Here is a 21,565-nt window from a genome sequence, read left to right as displayed (position 1 = left end):
CGCACCACCTGCGCACATTCTCGTTTTCTTGGTTCATTTCTATGGTTCATGGTTTTCTAGGCAACCTCTCTCATGCTAATTCCGATTAGCACAGTTGGTTTTAAATTAATCTAGTTTATTTTAATTCAGGACTCCATAGTCCAGGTTTTAGTAATATGTACTTAATCTGTGTTCCAGAAAGCCATTTTTTAAGACACGATTAACTATTCTAGATTAAGGCCTATCCTGTCTTAATTTAAACACTGTCCGGGAAACCGCCCCTACAAGAACTACCTTACTAACTATTAATAAGCAGTAAATTAAGAGTTTATTGAGGGAAAAGTTGTAGTTAATAGTAAATATGTGTTCCCCATACCAAAGTGTTTTTCATACAGTTTCATCACAATTTTCTTCATGGCTTCTGTGCATTGCTGTGCATTGCATTGTCTTCATAGTTGCTTTGCTGATTAACCCGACTAATGGATTTTAAAGGGGCAAGCGAGCTTCCAAGCAGGGCAGAACTTAATTTTAATTTTGTAGGTCTTAATTTTACAACCCAATCTCCTAGCACTGCCTAGCTATAACACAATTTCATGCTTTCATTTGTTGAGCTTGCTAAATGCAAAAAAAAAATAACCTTTTACATGCTCATTATCTGGACTATTTAAACCATTCTCATCCTCACACACTTTGCGAGGTCTCCTTGCCCTGCCGGCGACACCTAGGTTCTCGAGCCACTCGAGCCACCCAGGCTCCTTGCCCTGCCGGCGCCACTGGAGCTCCTTGCTCTGCCGGTGCCACCAGAACTCCTTGCCCTGCTCGTGCTCGGGCTCGGGCTGGGTGGGGCTTCCGAACTGCAATGGCTTGCCTGACGCTCCTGATCCGCCTTGGCGTCCCAAGGCTCCCAAACTGCTATGGCTGCCCGAGGCACCTGACCCGCCGTGGCTGCCCAAGGCACCTGACCCGCCTTGGCGCCTAGAGTCCCTGGACCTGCCCTGGAGACCTCCTTACCCGTTTGTACATCCAGGGCACCCACCCCCCTCCCTAGTTGTTCCATTCACGGTGCGAGGACACGCATTCTGGCAGGGGGACATTATGTCACAGTTCCAGTCATTCCCGGACTACATTTCCCACAATCCTCCCTGGCAATCACCTGCACTCACTCCACCAATCACTAATCACCACACCCAGCTGCAGCTCATTATCTGGACTATTTAAACCATTCTCATCCTCACACACATTCCGAGGTCTTGTTTACCTCGGTTGCAATTCTGAGCGTTAATTATCTTGTCTGTCTGCCTGTTACTGATCCTGTCTTTTCCCTGTGTACGATTCTCTGCTGCCTGCCCATTGGACTATTTGCTCTGTTTTGGATTTACGATTGTTATCTGCCAGCCCTGACCCATTGCCTGTTCCTTGACTACGATTCTGCCTGCTCTCTGCCATACCTGTTTGCTGTTGTTCCACCTTTGCCTGTTTGACTACGAACTCTGTTTAATAAAAGCTGCAAATGGATCCTACCCTGAGTCCCGCTTCATTACATAAGTAAAGGGTGGCTTTTCTGAAGTCTGTATCTCCATGTCTCAGTTGATTCTGCTCTTTCAGTTCCGCTGATGCCACACTCTTTTCTATTCCCAAGGTGTTGAACTGTCCACACAAACATTTAGTGTCAGTGTATGCATAAGTAGATGAGTACTTATGGGTGGGATAACAGATACGACTGTTAATTTTTGATCAATAATTTCTCATTTATGCTTCACACAAACTGTTTCATGGGCTGATAAATAGTTGTATGGCGCCATGCAAGGAAAGTCTTACATATGATTACATATGAAATCTTGGTACAGATTAACATTTTTGCTACGTTCTTTGTAGAAAAATCTGAGTTGTGATGCCACAAGGACATCCTTTTGAGCTGTTCGGTGGGTGGTGCTAGTGCCATAAGCCAATAAACTGGCATGATTCTATATAAGCTTCAGGCAATCATCATACCTGGAGGGTGTTCCCATAGCATCAGCTGCAGTGTCTTGTTCCCTACTCAGGGACAATTTCTTCTGTTTCTATTAGTCTAAGTCTATCTTAAAAACACTTTGTCTTTTTACTGCTGTGCCAGCTTTTATTTATTTTTCAGCTCATTATTTTTCCATCCATTTCCTGTCCTTTTCCCCGCCTTTCTTGGAGTGCTGAGAATCCCCCACTCACTGGACAGCACATTCCTTTCTATTCCCAGGCTGTCCTTTGAACTATCCACATACAAATTACAAATACATACTATGTCAGTGTATGTATTTGTAAGTGGATGAATACTTATGGGTGGGTGTCTTGGAATGTGTTCTGGAATGATCTATTTGTGGATTCATTCATTTAATGTTACAGTCATTTATTGCATTGTAACATTTTCATGACAATTAAGCACATTTTCCTTTCCACGTTCTCATTACTGTGATGCAAAAAAGAGGCTAGTTAATCTGCTTGTTATATATATATAATGTTATAATGTAAATGTATATGCTTGTTGCAGGTTTTGTATTGTTCAGAATTGGGTTGGGTTAGGGGATCTAAAATATTGATATAATGTAACTAAACTAATATATTTATAAGCATAATAAAACACTGTTATATTGACACATCCCTTATGAGACTTAGGCAAGCCTAAATGGGAGTCTTAATGGGAGTAAGGGCTGTAATTCCTTCTACAAAGGTGCAGAAACACATGAATATATATATGAATATGCACGAGAATGCAAAGGGTCAGACAAACAAAACATCTCAGAGCAAAAGCACTCATAACTGGATGTGGACACATGTTGAGAAATGTTTATTTACTGTTGGTCAAGAAAATTACAATAATTTTTCAGATAGTATTTGATACCAATTAGGCACATAGATCTTTTCCAGTGCAAAATGTAAATAGTTCAAATGATATATATACACACACATGCTGACTCAAGGACAGAAAACGAGACTGAGTGGAGTAGCTAAGTGGAGCCAGACGTGAAAGCAGTGCTCTAATTTAAGACAGTTAGTCATTTCCTCAGCTCTGTAGATGGCATCTGTCCTGAAACTGCAGTTCACTGTGCTCCATTGGGCCAGCACACTGCTCTGGAATGATCCTTAACACCCCAGGAAAACATCCATAAATGGGTTAACCCCAACATAACAACAATCCGCTGTCCATGTTGTAACTTGGTATTAGCCACTTCTTGTTCATCACCATTTCATCTAAGACTATTACATATAAACATCTTATATGTAAATCTTTCAGATGTATTCTTTAACTAATTTCAGTTAAAGAATACATATGTTGGCAGAGAAAATTAAAGCATAGTTAGATCCATTTTATACGTGGATAATTTATGTATAATTAAAGTCACCACACTTTATTTTGGTGCAGGGGTAGTGTGGGGCTGTGAGTTGGATGCAGCTGAAAAGGGAGTGGAGTGAATGTAGTGGAGAAGAGTCTATGGGCTCATTACACTTACTCTCTACCTGCATTTTTTTTTTATTCCCTTTGGTACCATTTGGTACCAAGTAAAGTATATATTTTCAAAACTCGTAGTACAAAAATCCAAACTGATCACACTTATAACACAGTCATTCTTTCAAAACCTGATCTTATGCTTTCATTCTAGTTGTACATATTTTCCATCTACATAATCATTGTTTTAAAACACAAGATTAATGTAATATGTAATGAGAACATTTGGTTTAATCACCGAAACACAACAGTATATGATCTTCTTTCAATTTAGTACTTTTAACAATCAGTTCATTTAAAGGTGCCCTCGAATGAAAAATTTGAATTTATCTTGGCATAGTTAAATAACAAGAGTTCAGTACATGGAAATGACATACAGTGAGTCTCAAACTCCATTGTTTCCTCCTTCTTATATAAATCTCATTTGTTTAAAAGACCTCCGAAGAACAGGCGAATCTCAACATAACACCGACTGTTACGTAACAGTCGGGGTGTACGCCCCCAATATTTGCATATGCCAGCCCACGTTTCCAACATTATAAAAGGCATTACACAAGGGTAGCCAGTATTAACGTCTGGATGTGCACAACCAAATCATCAGACTAGGTAAGCAAGCAAGAACAATAGCAAAAAATGGCAGATGGAGCAATAATAACTGACATGATCCATAATAACATGATATTTTTAGTGATATTTGTAAACTGTCTTTCTAAATGTTTCATTAGCATGTTGCTGATGTACTGTTAAATGTGGTTAAAGTTACCATCGGTTATTATTGCATTCACGGAGACAAGAGAGCCGTCGCTATTTTCATTTTTAAACACTTGCAGTCTGTATAATGTATAAACACAACTCCATTCTTTATAAATCTCTCCAACAGTGTAGCATTACCCGTTAGCCACGGAGCACTATCAAACTTATTCAAAATCCGAAGTAAACAATATAACTTCTCGGTTACAAAGGTAACCCTCGTTCCCTGAAGGAGGGAACGGAGACGTACGTCGGACAGACCGACGAATAGGAATCTCGCCAGAGAGGCCAATCTACTTCGAGTGTAACTAAACGAGCCAATGCACATTGGCATGCAATCATATGCATCAGCTGCTTGCCTCGCAGCGCGGGTATATAATGAGCAGCAGGTGCGTTGCATCTTCAGGTTTTCGCTGAGGAGCCGAACCCAGCAGGCGGCAGCATCAGCAGGACAACGCCTGTGGCGACGGGACGTACGTCTCCGTTCCCTCCTTCAGGGAACGAGGGTTACCTTTGTAACCGAGACGTTCCCATTCAGTCGGTCACGTTCGACGTACGTCGGACAGACCGACGAATAGGAATCCCTACCAAAGCGCCACAGGAGCTGCCCTCTTCCAGCGCTCTGTTGTGAGCCACCTGAACCCCCTTGCCAAAGGACGGTGGGACCGAGCTCACACAGAGAGGGTCGATCACTGTTGTTCCCAAAACCCACTCAGTGAGACAATTGGATAACACTGGGAAGCGTAGCCTCACATCAGATAAGGAACGCTGCGGAAGCCATATCCTTCCCCGAAGGAGTTATATGGATGAGTACATATGGACTAACCTTGTAGGTTGTACAACATATGGAAGAACTGGGGTGACTCCACTCGGTGAGAGATGGGTTCTCCCAGAGGGAAAGACATGGGCTTCGTTTAGGAGCAACCGTGGAAAAACCCATATGGGATCCCTGTAGGGTCACACATATGGAACCCAGCCTAAATCCGGTTCTCAAGGATCCAACGGAATATAGGCCTGGCGCCAGACGCTCCGCCACGTCGGCTGCCGAGGGGTAACCGGAGGACTCAACAGGGTCTGCCCGAAGGGACTCTCTGGAGAATAGAAGCGCATGTAGCGCAGCAAGCCGACACTAAGCCGGGGCCTCTCCGTGCCTCTGACCTGTGGCGAGAACACGGGAGGAGACCGGCTTGACACGAAGGCTATAGTATCTAGCGAACGTGTTAGGTGTCGCCCAGCCCGCAGCTCTACAAATGTCTGTCAGCGAGGCGCCACGAGCCAGCGCCCAGGAGGATGCTACACCTCTCGTGGAGTGAGCATGCAACCTGAGCGGGCAGGGCACGCCCTGAGCTTGATAAGCCAGGGCGATGGCGTCCACTATCCAGTGGGCCATCCTCTGCTTGGAGACAGCCTTTCCCTTCTGCTGGCCTCCGTAACAGACAAAGAGCTGGTCTGAGGTCCTGAAGCTTCGAATTCTGTCTATGTACAGTCGCAAGGCGCGAACTGGACAGAGCAAAGCCAGGGCTGGGTCTGCCTCCTCCGAGGGCAGCGCTTGCAGGCTCACCACCTGATCCCTGAAGGGAGTGGTAGGAACCTTGGGCACATAGCCAGGCCGGGGTCTCAGTACCACGTGGCTGTCACCCGGCCCGAACTCAAGGCACGATTCGTCGACCGAAAATGACTGCAGGTCCCCTACCCTCTTGATGGAGGCCAATGCCACCAGCAGCAAAGTCTTCATAGACAGAATCTTTAAGTCTGCTGACAGCAAAGGCTCAAAGGGAGCAATCTGAAGTGCTCTCAGCACCAGAGCGAGGTCCCAAGAGGGTATGGAGGGGGGACGAGGAGGATTTAACCTGTCTCGCCCCCCTAAGGAACCTGATGACCAGGTCGTGCTGACCAACAGATTTGCCATCTATGTGGTCGTGGTAAGCGGAGATAGCAGCAGTATGGACTTTGAGGGTGGAGGGGGACAGCCTACGCTCCAACCCTTGCTGCAAGAAGGAAAGCACGACTCCGATCGAGCATCTTCGGGGGTCTTCTCGGCGAGAAGAGCACCACTCGACGAACAGGTTCCACTTCGAGGCGTAAGCACGTCTCGTAGACGGTGCACGTGCCGAAGTGATGGTGTTAAGTACCTCAGGGGGTAAGTCACCTAGAACCTCCGCGTCCCGTCCAGGGACCAGACATGGAGTTTCCAGAGGTCTGGACGCGGGTGCCAAAGAGTGCCCCGTCTCTGAGAAAGGAGGTCTTTCCTCAGAGGGATGGGCCAGGGAGGGGCTGTCGCGAGGAGTGAGAGTTCTGGGAACCAGGTCCGGTTGGGCCAGTAAGGCGCAACTAACAGGACCTGCTCCTCGTCCTCCCTGACTTTGCACAGGGTCTGTGCAAGTAGGCTCACTGGGGGAAACGCATATTTGCGCAGGCCCCGGGGCCAGCTGTGTGCCAGTGCGTCTGTCCCGAGTGTTCCCTCGGTCAGAGAGTAAAACAACTGGCAGTGGGAGGTTTCTGGTGAGGCAAACAGGTCTACCTGAGCCTCTCCGAATTCTCTCCAGATCAGCTGGACCACCTGGGGGTGGAGTCGCCACTCTCCTGGCAGCGCAGCTCGTGATAGCTCGTCGGCCACACGGTTGAGCACACCGGGAACATGAATGGCGCGAAGCGACCTCAGATGCTTCCGACTCCACAGGAGGAGATGGCGGGCGAGTTGCGACATGCGACGGGAGCGTAGACCACCTTGACGGTTGATGTACGCAACGGTCGCAGTGTTGTCCGTACGGACCAGTACATGCTTGCCCCATAGCGGGCCTTTGAGGCGGCTCAGATCAAGGCGTACTGCCAGCAACTCGAGGCAATTGATGTGCCAATGCAGATGGGGTCCCGTCCAAACCCCTGACACTGCATGCCCGTTGTACGTGGCACCCCAGCCGGTGGCAGAAGCATCTGTGAATACCACAGCATGCCGGGACACTTGTTCTAGGGGCACTCCTGCCCGGAGAAACAAAGGGTCCGACCACGGACTGAAGGTTAGGCGGCACTCCTGAGTGACTGGCACCCGGAACGTGCCGCGTTGCCACGCCCATCTCGGGACTCGGCCGTGAAGCCAGTGCTGAAGCGGTCTCATATGAAGCAGACCGAGCGGTGTTACAGCCGCTGCAGCCGCCATATGCCCCAGGAGCCTCTGAAAGAACTTCAGTGGGACCGCTGTCCTGCCGTTGAACGTATTCAGGCAGTTCAACACCGACTGAGCACGTTCCTCTGTGAGGCGTGCTATCTGTTCGACCGAATCCAACTCCATACCGAGAAAAGAGATCCTCTGCACTGGGGCGAGTTTGCTCTTTTCCCAGTTGACCTGAAGCCCCAACTGGCTGAGGTGACTGAGCACCAAGTCCCTGTGTTCGCACAACTGATCCCGAGACTGTGCTAGAATAAGCCAGTCGTCTAGATAGTTGAGAATGCGAACACCCTGTTCTCTCATGGGAACAAGGGCTCCCTCCACGACTTTCGTGAAGACGCGGGGAGACAGGGCCAGCCTGGTATGCTCGACCTTCGAACGCGAATCTCAGGAATGGCCTGTGTCGCGGAAGGATCGAAACATGGAAGTACGCGTCCTTCAGGTCGATCGCTGCAAACCAATCTCGGGGACGGATGCACTCGAAAATGCGTTTCTGCGTGAGCATTTTGAACGGTAGCTTGTGGAGGCTCCGATTCAAAACTCGCAGGTCCAAGATCGGTCGTAACCCGCCGCTTTTCTTGGGTACAATGAAGTAGGGGCTGTAGAACCCTGACCTCAAATCGGCTGGAGGGACCGGCTCTATCGCGTCCTTCGCCAGTAGGACTGCGATCTCCGCACGCAGGACAGGGGCATCGGCATCTTTCACTGAAGTGAAGAGGATGCCCCTGAACTTGGGGGGGCGCTGGGCGAACTGAATCGCATAGCTGAGCCTGATGGTCCGAAGGAGCCAGCGAGACGGACTGGGGAGCGCTAGCCAGGCTCCCAGAGACCGCACAAGCGGCACCAAGGGGACCACCGGCGTACCAGCCGCGGTACCTGCTTCCACGGGTGGACAGAGGGAGCAGTCGAGGTTTTGCCTACCTGCTGCTCGCTGCTGTCCGCTGGCGACAGAAGAGGTGGATGAGAGTGGTGAGGTTCTAGCCCTCCCACTGCTCTCTGAGCCCTCTTCGGACCCGGAGATAGAGGAAACTGCTCTTTTATTGAAAATTTGGGTACCGCTGGCCGTTGAGCCAGCGGCGGAACAAAAAGGGGGAACAAAGGATTCTCCACTCGGCCCTCCTCCGGGGGAAGGAGCGGTGCGGTCACCACCTCCTGAAGAGCAGTCCCATCCATCTCCGGGTCGCCCGTCCTAGGGCCGCTTGGACTTGGCCTTGCCACCCTTCTTCTTAGGGGGTGGCTGGACGGGCTGGGCACCCCGCCCGCGACCGGCTCCACGATGCCGCTTGGATGGAGGCTGCTGCTGCTGGGGCGTGGGAGCGGGGGCGGCTGCAGGGGGGCGCCCTCGGCGACAGGCAGTCTGAGGTGCCGCCGGCGGTGGAGGTGCAGCAGCTGACCGCCTCGGCAGGATGTGACTGATGGCCTCAGACTGCTTTTGTACAGCCGAGAACTGTTGGGCAAAGTTCTCGACCGCGTCGCCGAAAAGGCTGGTCTGGGACACGGGGAATTAAGGAACCTGACTTTGTCGGTATCCCTCATGTCCGCGAGACACAGCCAGAGATGGCGTTCCTGGACCACCAAGGTGGACATCGCACGACCCACTGACCGCACCGTAACCTTCGTCGCACGAAGCGCGAGGTCCGTCGCGGCACGAAGTTCTTGCAGAACTTGCGGATCATGACCACCCTCCTGCAGGTCCTTCAGTGCCTTGGCCTGATGGACCTGCAACAACGCCATAGCGTGTAAGGCGGAAGCGGCTTCCCCACAGGCCTGATAAGCCTTGCCGGTAAGATCTGACGAGTACTTACAGGCCCGGGAAGGGAGAGACGGCTCCCCCCGCCAGGTGGAGTTAGGGCACAGTTGCATAGCAACGGCCCGTTCCACAGGGGGTATGCGCGTATAACCCTTAGCCGCTCCACCATCAAGGGTGGTGAGGGAGGAGGACCCACCGACACGGCTTCGGGCAGTAAAAGGTGCCGTCCACGTGCCAGTGAGCTCTTCATGCACCTCCGGGAAGAAAGGCACTGGGGTGGGGGCTGAGAACCAGCCCTTGCCACCCCGAGATACCAATCATCCAACCTCGAGGGCTCGGGACACGGTGGAGGATTCCACACGAGCCCGACCCTGTTGGCGGCCCGGGAAAGCATAGCCATCATTTCCGGGTCCGAATCGGGCACAGAAGTCACACCCGAAGGGGGCAACTGCGCCGAATCCTCATCCCCAGAAGCGTCAGGCTCACCCTCCGATGCAGCGATCGACATCCGGTCGTCTTGGGGAGCTCCGAAGGATACGGATGGTACACACCTCTGGGGTGGTCCACCGCGCTCCCCCGGCAGCTCTACTGGCTGCGGAGTGCAAGAGGGGTGAGGGTTCCTAGGGGGTTGGTTCCCCGAAGGAAACGCGCTCACCGTGATCCTCAAGTCACCGGCCCCACCGCCCGAAGCAACCCTCTGAGGAGGATTGGAATGAGGCGCCGGGACCGGGACTCCACCCCTTTGCAGGAAGTGGAGTCTCGACCGCAACTCCGCGACGGTCATCTTCCCACAATGGGTACATGACTCGTCCACAAACGCCGCCTCAGCGTGCCTTAAGCCCAAGCACGCGATACAGCGTTGGTGACCATCCCGAGGCGCCAGGTAACGACCGCATCCAGAAACACACAAGTAGAACGACATCTTTAAAAAGACGCGAACTACTCGTGTAAGCTCTTTCAAGGACTGACTCTTTTAGGTGCTGAAGCACGCAGGGGAAAGGCCGCTGCAGCACAGACAGGGAAATGTGCAGCCTGTCGTGTGCACTCTCCTTGAAGGCGCTCTCTTACCAGCTGTAATAACAGCTTTTTAGCGCTCTAGGCGCACCGTTTCACCAGCCGTGAGAACGGCCTTCACGCTGACTACAGCTTTTTTGCTCAAATAAAAAGGCAAAAGAAAAAAAAAAGGAGAAATCGGCCCCGCTGCTGCGCTGTCCGCCTGCACCGCAACCAAGAGACGTCTCGAAGAGCTGACTCGTTCACACTCGTGCTTTCAGTATCTTTCTTCAGTGTTGCAGAAGTTTGGCTCCGAAGCGAAAAGCTGAAGATGCAACGCACCTGCTGCTCATTATATACCCGCGTTGCGAGGCAAGCAGCTGATGCATATGATTGCGTGCCAATGTGCATTGGCTCGTTTAGTTACACTCGAAGTAGATTGGCCTCTCTGGCGAGATTCCTATTCGTCGGTCTGTCCGACGTACGTCGAACGTGACCGACTGAATGGGAACAGTATACAATACTCACATAATCCGACGCATGCATGCCACATGCATGACGAACACTTTGTAAAGATCCATTTTGAGGGTTATCCTGTTAGCCAGCACCCCCGCTTTTGGAAAATCCCAAAAAATGACATACCCAAACTAAAACAGATACAGTTCATGAACCCTTTGCACTAAAAGCATAAGTAAGGTCTCATTTGAAAGCAGACACTTTGCAGTTTATGGTAAACTCATAATTAATTATTGTCACAATGAAGAAAATAGTTAAAATAGCTTTGACATTTTGAAAAGTTATTAGAAATGTATTTTTATGAAATATATTTATGAAAATAAAAGTGAAGTTGGCCTTGTGGCAATCTAGAAATGCACTGCAGCTAAAGCCACATGTCTGACCATGTTATATTTCAAATCTGAAGATGATAGGTTTAAAACTCTGAGTTTTATTACATGTTTTTCAAGACCATGTCATGAGACTTTATTTAGAAAGGACTCTAAAATGTTAACTGATGTTTATTGTCATCTATTCAAGGGTATTGTCTATATTGTGTTTGTGGTGCTAAGTGCCTCATTCAGTTTCAGTCTCCCCTGAACACATTCACACCTCTCCAGCCTGCTTTTGGCTCTAATTATTCTTTTCTTTTGTCTCTATTATAATTACTGATGTTCTATTCAAGATGATTTAATCCCTCATTTCATTCACCAAACTTCTCACTTCACCTTCTTTCAAACTGTATCTAATGCCCTTCTTGGGAAAAAAAGAGAGAAAAAAGTGAGCTTTACGATTAAAAATTATTTATTTACATTAGCTCAGAACAGGTGCATCTCTGGGCTCGTTAGCATATTAGCTTAGCACACCAACAAAACACGACAATTTATAAGATTAAAGCCACGTTTTTGCTCCAAACTTACTAGTCGATTGTTTTAAATAACCTTCTGTGACGTGGTGTGGCTTTGGATCAAAAATCAGACAGAAAATATATAATTTTAGGCTATTCTGCACAATGAGAAAAGCTATCTCGATTAGCATTGCATTATAAATATAATCTACTATTATGAATACCTGACATGGCGTGAAGAACACAGATAAACCACATATCGTCACAATCGTGTATTTATTACTTTCAAAAGTGACGTTCTGTATGTTTATATCAATGATTATAGCGATGTCTGGTAGCCTCTGTTAGTTCCGTGTATGTCACATGACTGCCTCTTGTTCATGATGTATTATTTGTGGACTAAGTGCACAGAGCGCCCTCCGGCTGCTGGTATGGTTTGAACACACAGTAGTCCGTGTATACAGCGCTCATATAATGACAACAGCGTGTTTTGGGTAAAAATTGAATATATATTACTCCTCTGTATAGAAAATTGACATAAACGTATGACAGTCCATCAATATTTCTCCAAATGTGCATGCTTTTAAGCTAAAAGCCCCGAGGGATGTTATTTTGTGGAGTTTTTTCATGATGATCGTACAGAGTTTTTTTCTCAATGGCTGAAGCTGACGCTCATATTTCAATGAAAAAGTAACGACTCCGTTTCTCATATTCATAACTCCCGATGCATATTAACAAATAACGGTCACTATACGATGTTGAGAATAAAATAAAGATTAAAAATTGAAGCTCGAGTCTTAGATCTTTTTAATGATGTATAGTTTGTCAAGGTAATTACATTAAATCTAACAGTAAATTTGAGCTAATTTAAACAAAGAAGCTTCGGTGCGTCAGCGCGCCAGTGCAGGTTAACAGGTTAAATTAGCTGTGTAAACTTTGTTAAGGCACTGTTTAAGGCAAGCGCGAGCTCTGTGGGCAGAGAGCACGGGATTTAAAGGGGCCGCAGCATAAAATCAGCGCGTTTATAATGATGCCCCAAAATAGGCAGTTAAAAAAATTAATAAAACAAAATCTATGGGGTATTTTGAGCTGAAACTTCACAGACACATTCAGGGGACACCTTAGACTTATATTACATCTTTTAAAAACATAATCTAGGGCACCTTTAACAGCAAAAATTGCAATATACATGTTTCAAATCACCCTTTTTGCTGAAATAAGTATCACAGGCTACAGATGACACATTAGAAAATACACTTACATTACCTAAATTACATAATTGAAATAAAATCCATAATGTTTGTAATAGTATCTATTCAGTGTGTTATCAAAAGGTGTGATGAAGTCTGACACAGCCATGAGGTTGTGCTAGAACAGAGTTTGCTGCCAATACAGTAAATGTTCTCACTGTACCATATAACTGAATCTATACTATAGTTGACCTTTTCAGATGAAGGGTGAGTTACAGTAATGTGGTAATCTCTACCATAGTAATCTGTTTAAAGTATCACATGACATATATACTGGAATGTAAAATTTGATGTCATCTGTCTCCCTTCTTCTGATGTATCTCTGATCAATCTGATATTATACAGTCATTGATGGTTTCCTCTCCCTTATACTCTGTCCTGCTCTATGTTTACAAATTTCAAATCTCTTGGGTTTTCATGTTGATTTTTATACTGTATAAATTGTATCTATCCCCTAAACCTATACGCATGACAGAAAACTTTATAAAAATAGAATTTCATTTGATTTATAAGCTGTCTTTATTTATTACATCATCTGATCTGGCAGCGAGCATGCTCCTTCCTACAAGCCATGATGAGCAAGACGTGGCTGATGAGATCAATGATGCTTCCGAGTGCTCTCAGCCCACTTGCCCTGCATATGATGAGTTATTGGATAATAACTATATAATAACCGCAGCGAGATTAGATATGCCAATAGCCATGGCAAGATTAAATCTGCCATGGAAACTCAAGAAGCACGAGCCCCCTCGAAGCCACCTCGATGAACTTTTCCTGTCGGGATATAACCGTTCCGCTCGTACGTGTCTTCCATTTCTCACATTGCTCACAGAGTTGTCATGGCTCTCTGTGAGCCTCTTTGGCTAAACTTGAGTTTAGTCAGGCCTCCTCTCGCTGAGAAAGTTATCTTTATTGAGGCCTCCGCTCTCTTGAGCTTTGCCATGATAGCAGCTGTGAGTTGTAGGCTCTCTGTGAGCCTCCTTGCAAGATTGTTAGGCGTTGTTACGTTGTTAGGCCTTCTCTTGATAAGAAAGTAGTTATGCTGAGGCCTGGAGCTCTGCTTTTATTTGCTTAAATTTGAATGTCATCAGGCCTCCTCTCACTCAGAGAGTTATCTTTATTGAGGCCTTTGCTCACTTGAGCTCCGCCATGATAGCAGCTGAGTTACTGAGGCCTCCACTCTCTAAGAGCTCTGCTAGGATAGCAGTTTTGAGTTGAAGGCTCTCTGCGAGCCTCCTTGCAAGATGTCCCACGTGTGAATGTTGTTAGGCCTCCTCTTGATAGGGGAGTTGTTATGCTGAGGCCTCCGCTCCCAGAGCTTGGCAATTATTTGCTAAGTCGTTAGGCCTCCTTGGCTAATATGAGTGTCGTCAGCCTCCTCTCGTTTGAAAGAGTTATCTTTATTGAGCTCTCCAATTTCTAGAGCTCCGCCAAAATAACAATTATGAGTTGATGGCTCTCTGTGAGCCTCCTCGCAAGACACCCTAATGTGGAACGTCATTAGGCCTCCTCTCGATAGGAGAGTCGTTATGTTGAGACCTCCGCTCCTAGAGCTTGTCTATTATTTGCTAAGTCGTCAGGCTCTCCTTGGCTAATATGAGTGTCATCAGACCTCCACTCATTTTAGAGAGTTAACTTTCTTGAGGCCTCTGCTCTCTAGAGCTCCACCAGGATAGTATTTGTGGGTTGTAGGCACTCTTTGAGCCTCCTTGCAGATATCTAGTTTGTGGGACAATGTTAGGCCTCCTCTCGATTTAGAAAGCCTTTTTTAAGGCCTTCGCTCCAAGAACTCGCTCCAAGAAGCATATTTGGAGTCACTGGATCTGGACTGGCAACATGTGTGTATGCTATGCAAGACTCTGCAGAGCTTCGTGGGCCAGCTGACTCAACCCATCACTTCCCTTGGGTTAGAGTGTTGCCAGTCCTCTTGTTAAGGCCTCCACTCTCCAGGGCTGCTTTTAGGGAAGTTGAGTATTTTAGGCTGTCCGTGAGCCTCTTGGAAGCTGGCCTAAGTATGAATGTAGTTAGGCTTTCTCTCTTTAGAGTTAACCTTCTGAGGCCTCCATTCACTGATAAGCTCTGACCTATGATTGTCGCTGGTGCGCATTAGGGATGAAGACTCTTTGAGTCTTTGACTTAGCTCAGCTAATAAGGCACTCATCCCTTCAGCATGGCAGCGTCAGTATTCCGTTCCCCACAGCGACCCCTAGGGGATGCAGCATGAGTTCCCTTTCAAAAGGAACGTCTCAGGTTACGCTTGTAACCAAGGTTTCCTGAGAATAGGGAATGAGACGCTGTGTCCCTTTGCCATGCTTCAGGCATTCCTGCTCCGGTCTCCTTCAGACAAGACAAGTCAATGACATTCACAGGTGCCCTTTCTAGATCATGGTCGCACCAGTGATGACGTCATAGGCTGCTGCCTGCCAATGTCAAGTTCATTGTCATCATCAGACTCACGCTTCAGACACCTGGCATGCCAGAGGCATTCCTATGGGGATATGGAAGGCAGTTACTGTGAATGAAACATTTATATAGATGAAACACTTATTTTGTGTAGTGAAAAGGATACTTTGTGATTTTGTGTATTGTACTAACACAACTGAAAACATGCTGAAGTGTTTGGAAAAAAAGTGCACTTTAGATGATCTGTTGTGAAATTAGTACTAAGAGTTTTGAAAAGTTTACAATTGCTTATGAAAATTGTGCCAAAGCAATTTTAAAAAACTGTAAATACTAGAGGCAATGGCAATGCAGTCTTTCTGGAGTTAGTACTCACAGCCTTCTGAGAAGAACATGTCTTATATTGGGTCTCTTTGATGGACAGCTGAGTGAATTTATTGCATCAGAGATATGTCACTTATGCTCGCAGTCCACTATCTGTTAGTAATCTATTATCAAGAACAAAACATGCCCGCAGCAGGATAGCCATGAAGCGTTACTTACTATTAGAGATCTTGGAACAAGGTATTGGTGATTTAAACTTTAATAATTGCTCTGACCTAGACATATGCAAGGTTTTCTAAATAAATAAAAATAATTAACAACTGATGCATCATTTGTTTTGCATAATAAACATAACATTACTAAGCATTATAAAGCATTCTCATTGTCTGATTCTTATTGTTAGTAACCAATAGTGGTGGACAAAGTACAAAAATCAGGAACTTGAGGAAAAGTACAGATACTTTTACAATTTTTACTCCAGTAAAAGTTTAGGTGCACCTTTCCAATTTTCCAAGGATCTTCTAGGTCTTGGCTCATTTTGAGTGAAAATGTCATTGAATCAGTGAGTTATTGACTTGTGAACAGGTTTAACAGGTTAATTGAAAAGAATGCATGTAAGCATGTGATGATTTCTTCAGTTCAAAATAACAAGTAACAATATGTTTTTATGAAATGTAAAAAGAAATTTTTAAAAAAAATTAAAAAGTACGATATTATGCTTTGGAATGTAATGAAGTAAAAGTTTCTCAAAATAAAAATACTCCAGAAAGCAGATACTTGAAAATGTACTAAAGTACACTAACAATAATACTTTATTACTGTTCACCACTGGTAACCAATAATCCACCCTTGGAAGGAGCTTCACCACTCTATCTATTAATTATAATTACATCCAGGGCAACTCAATGGCAGATAATCAGGAGCCCAGAACTGATCTATCAAATTCTGGCAATGTTGCCATTTACAGCATCCCATGATTTCGGGAGCAAAGCCCTGCCGCCCCATGAGAAGCATATTTGGAGTCACTGGATCTGGACTGGCAACATCAACTGAATGTGGAGATCTCAATCAGGAGGCTTAGAATTGAAAATCCCTTCCATTTTAACCAGGAAAGTGTGAAGTACATCCTCTGACATCCTCTGACAATGGTTGACTTATTACTACAACCTGGAGTGCACTCTTGGTGGAATCTCTTGCTTCTAGATCTGTCTAATATGTGGTGGGTGGAACCTGAACACAGTCTGGCAGCTTGCAGTTGTTGCTGGAGCTGTGGTTCTAACTAATTGAATGCTGTTCAGAGTTCCCTGTTTAGACTCCTTAAAGGGTTAGTTCACCCAAAAAAATAATGTAATTTATTACTCACCCTCATGCCGTTCCAAACCCGTAAGACCTTCGTTAATCTTCAGAACACAAATTAAGATATTTTAGTTGAAATCCGACGGCTCAGTGAGGCCTGCATAGCTAGCATTTCCTCTGTCAAGATCCATTAATGTGCTAAAAAAATATTTAAATCAGTTCATGTGAGTACAGTGGTTCAATATTAATATTATAAAGCGACGAGAATATTTTTGGTGCGCCAAAAAAACAAAATAACGACTTATATAGTGATGGCCAATTTCAAAACACTGCTTCATGAAGCTTCAGAGCGTTGTGAATCAGCATGTCCAATCAGCGGTTCGGAGTGGCAAAGTCACGTCATTTCAGCAGTTTGACGGTTTGACGCGATCCAAATCATGATTTAACACGCTGATTCATAACGCTCCGACACATATACTTTTAGTGTAGATGGGGTTAACCCAGAAGAGAAGTGGCACTGTAGGAACTGAACCTATCGGGCAGTAGACTGGATCCAACTGTCGTTCTTGACACCAGGAAGTTAAAAGTTTCCACTTCAAGGCATATAGTTTCCTCATGGAAGGAGTTCTGGATGAAAGAATGGTCTCTACAACCTCAGTTGAGAGACCAGCTTCTATGAGTTTGGCCCCCTCAGAGGACAAACCCACTGTAGCGTCTGTACAAGAATCAGTCTTAGCCAACCAACTCTGGAATTTTCAGAATGCTTTTAGCCTGCTGAACTGTGTTTGTAAATCTCACACCGGCTCCGGCTGGTCTGAGAAAGTCGAGCACTTTGGCACTTTCGTGGACCCTCTGAGGTTAAACAGAGAACCCCATTTCCTAGCTCTTGGGACATCAAAGGGCCCCTCATGTGGACTAAGTGCCAGACCAGACATTCCAGCCAAAGCCCAAATACACATCACATACGCACACACCGAGACACACACACAAACATGCTTATAGATTGTATGTACAGTTATTCTCAAAATATGACTGTGCCAAAATGTAACCGTTATGTACAGTACAGTCCAAAAGTTTGGAACCACTAAGATTTTTAATGTTTTTAAAAGAAGTTTCGTCTGCTCACCAAGGCTACATTTATTTAATTAAAAATACAGTAAAAAACAGTAATATTGTGAAATATTATTACAATTTAAAATAACTGTGTACTATTTAAATATATTTGACAAAGTAATTTATTCCTGTGATGCAAAGCTGAATTTTCATCATCGTTACTCCAGTCTTCAGTGTCACATGATCCTTCAGAAATCATTCTAATATGCTGATTTGCTGCTCAATAAACATTTATGATTATTTTCAATGTTGAAAACAGTTGCGTACTTGTTTTTTCAGGATTCCTTGATGAATAGAAAGTTCAAAAGAACAGCATTTATCTGAAATACAAAGCTTCTGTAGCATTATACACTACCGTTCAAAAGTTTGGGGTCAGTAAGAATTTTTATTTTTATTTTTTTGAAAAGAAATTAAAGAAATGAATACTTTTATTCAGCAAGGATGCATTAAATCAATCAAAAGTGGCAGTAAAGACATTTCTAATGTTACAAAAGATTAGATTTCAGATAAACACTCTTCTTTTGAACTTTCTATTCATCAAATAATCCTGAAAAAAAATATTGTACACAAATATTTTGTACAATTGTACACATTAAATGTTTCTTGAGCAGCAGATCAGCATATTAGAATGATTTCTGAAGGATCATGTGACACTGAAGACTGGAGTAATGATGCTGAAAATTCAGCTTTGCCATCACAGGAATAAAATACTTTGTGAAATATATTCAAATAGAAAACAGTTATTTTAAATTGTAATAATATTTCACAATATTACTGTTTTTTACTGTATTTTTTATTAAATAAATGTAGCCTTGGTGAGCAGACGAAACTTCTTTTAAAAACATTAAAAATCTTAGTGGTTCCAAACTTTTGGACTGTACTGTATAAAAAAATAATAATATACTTTTTAACCACAAATGCTCATCTTGCACTGCTCAGCGATGCGCCACGCATTACATTGAAAGGTCACGCGTGACGTAGTCGAAAGTACCATGGTAGGGTGAAAAACTTTTTCTCCTCCAACTTCAAAATCGTCTAATATCGTTGTTTTACCTTTTTAATTTTTTTGTTAAGGGCATTTATCTTAGTCTTTGCACGTTCACTTTGCACGTTTATAGTCACTGGATCGGTACTTACACCTACGTCACACATGAGTTTTGTAACATGATTACGTCATGCGTGCGGATCGCAGAGCTAGTGCAAGACGAGCATTTTTGGTTAAAAAGTAAATACATTTTCCTTTTTTTTTTTTTTTTAAGAAAATGACCGATCATTTGGCTAGATAAGATTCTTATTCCTCGTCCGGGATTAAGTAGAGCGCTTTGAAGCTGCACTGAAGCTGCAATTTGGACCTTCCACCTGGTGAACCCCACTGAAGTCCACTATAAGGAGAAGAATCCTGGAATGTTTTCTTCAAAAACCTTAATTTCTTTTCGACTGAAGAAAGAAAGACATGAACATGTTGGATGACATGGTTATGCACCGCCCGGACTAAAAAAAGCCATGATCACCTTGATGACACAGTCCTGAGTAACTTTGACCAATTTCCAACCTTCCTCTTTTGTCTAAAGTCCTAGAAAAGGTGGTCGCCACACAACTTCAGACTCACCTGGAGAAAACTAATTTGCAGGAACCATTTTCTGGATTTCGCCCTCTCCACAGTACAGAGACCGCTCTTCTATAAGAGTAGTGCACTGTAAACCCTAACACTCAAAATACTTAATTCGTTTGAGTAGGACAAACTTAAATTAAACAAATTAGTTCAGTTAAATTAACTGTTATGAGTATTTAAAACTTTCTTTTACTTTTGAGTTCACAGCACTGACATATTTCAAGTAAACTAAACTGTTTTGCCCATGCTTTGCCCATGGCACTTGAAAGGAAAAGTAAATGCTAAAATCAAGTGTTATATAATGTTTTTTGTGCAAGATTAATGGTAAGGGAGATTTAGTAGTGATTAATGTTTTGTTATGCTAATTTAGAAGAGTTGGTCATGGTGACAAGTGCACTGTAAAACTGAACAGTGAAATTAATTAAATGAAATTAGTTTGTTTCACTTAAATAATAATAAAAGTTAATTGTACTTAACAGAAAAAAAGTTGTGTGAACTCAAAATTTCATTGTAGCAAGGTGAACTTAATATGATTGAATTGAGTTGCAGCAGATTTCTAATTCCCAGCATGCTTTGCATCAGACTGTATAAATGTTAAAATTAAGTGTTATTTTGTGTGTTTTTGCATAAGATTAACATAGGGAGACATAAGTTAGTGTTTAATGGTGTGTTATGTTGGGATTGACAGGGAGTTCTGTTATGTTAATTTTGTAGGGTTACCATTCTGGTGAAGAGTAGGCCGTGTGGTTAGGTTGAGGATGGGCTGCAAAACTTTTAAGACCACATATACTGTATGTTGTTTAATTACATACGTGCAAGTATATATTGACAGTCTCTTTGATAGTTATAATAGCATGTGTTTTTTGCTAACTAACATTTAACCAAGATCTGAATGTGATGTTTATGTAAATTAACTATATGTACTTGAGTGGGGCGAGGCTGAGAACTGTGGGAGCGAAGGAATGCCAGTGATGTGATTGTTAATGAGAGACACCTGTGCACCACATTGGCCTTGCTCCACTTCCATGGCTCTCGGCCCCGCCCCACTTGTCACAAAAAAATTAAGTTCTACTAACTTAAAAAAAATAAGTTAGTTAACTTAAATGTTTCGAGGTAATAAGTTTCCTCTAATGTTTAGAGTATTCTGAACTTATTGAGTTTTACAGTGTGAACGACCTCCTCCTCGCCTCTGACTCTGGTGTCCTTAGCCTTCTGGTCCTCTTGGACCTGAGCGCAGCTTTTGATACTGTTTGCCATTCTATACACCTATCTTGTTTGTCTGCGATCAGCATTACAGAAACAGTCTTAGAATAGCTAAGTTCATATCTCTCAGACAGGCAACAGTTCATTAGCATTGACAAATTTGAATCTCGTTCTGTCACCTTTTCCTGTGGAGTGCTTCAAGGATCTGTCCTTGGTCCACTTTTATTTTTAATCTACACACTTCCTCTGGGTCAGATCATCCAGCGACATGGTTTTAATTTTCACATTTACGCTGATGATAGGCAAATCTATTTTACTGTACAGCCTAATTCTGATTTTCCTCCCTCTTCTTTAACATCTTGCTTACACAATCTCAAAATATAGATGACTCAAAATTCATGTCATGTCTAGGTCATGTCTAGGCTTGATTACTGCAATCAAACCCCTACAAATGATTCAGAACCCCGCAGCATGTCTTGTCTTTAACCCTCTGGAGTCTGAGGCTGATTTGGGGCCTGGAGAAGTTTTGACATGCCCTGACATTTGTGCTTTTTTCAGTTGTTCATAAACATATTAATGGAAAAAGTGTCATTACACTGTATTCAGCACAAACTAGGCTACAATAATATGTGAGGAACATGTATGTACATGTTTGTGTTTTTGAAGGAATAACATTTATGCGTGGTTATTGAAAAAACAAAAAAACTTAAGTCACTGAAATAAGGCCAAAAAAAGTATAGTAAATCTGTGTTTACAATACTTTAGGGTATTTGAGGTTGTAGACTAGAGTTTTTGTTTCAAAATTATGTAAAAATTATGCTGCCTACTCCTTCATATAAAACAATATATTGATTTAGTTTTTGTAAGACACTTTTTGCCAAGAAACACAGTATGCGTGGAGGCGTAAAT

Source organism: Megalobrama amblycephala, linkage group LG16 (genome assembly GCF_018812025.1).
Source record: "Megalobrama amblycephala isolate DHTTF-2021 linkage group LG16, ASM1881202v1, whole genome shotgun sequence".
In the NCBI taxonomy this organism is placed as follows: Eukaryota; Metazoa; Chordata; class Actinopteri; order Cypriniformes; family Xenocyprididae; genus Megalobrama; species Megalobrama amblycephala.
This window is presented reverse-complemented; position numbering follows the sequence as displayed.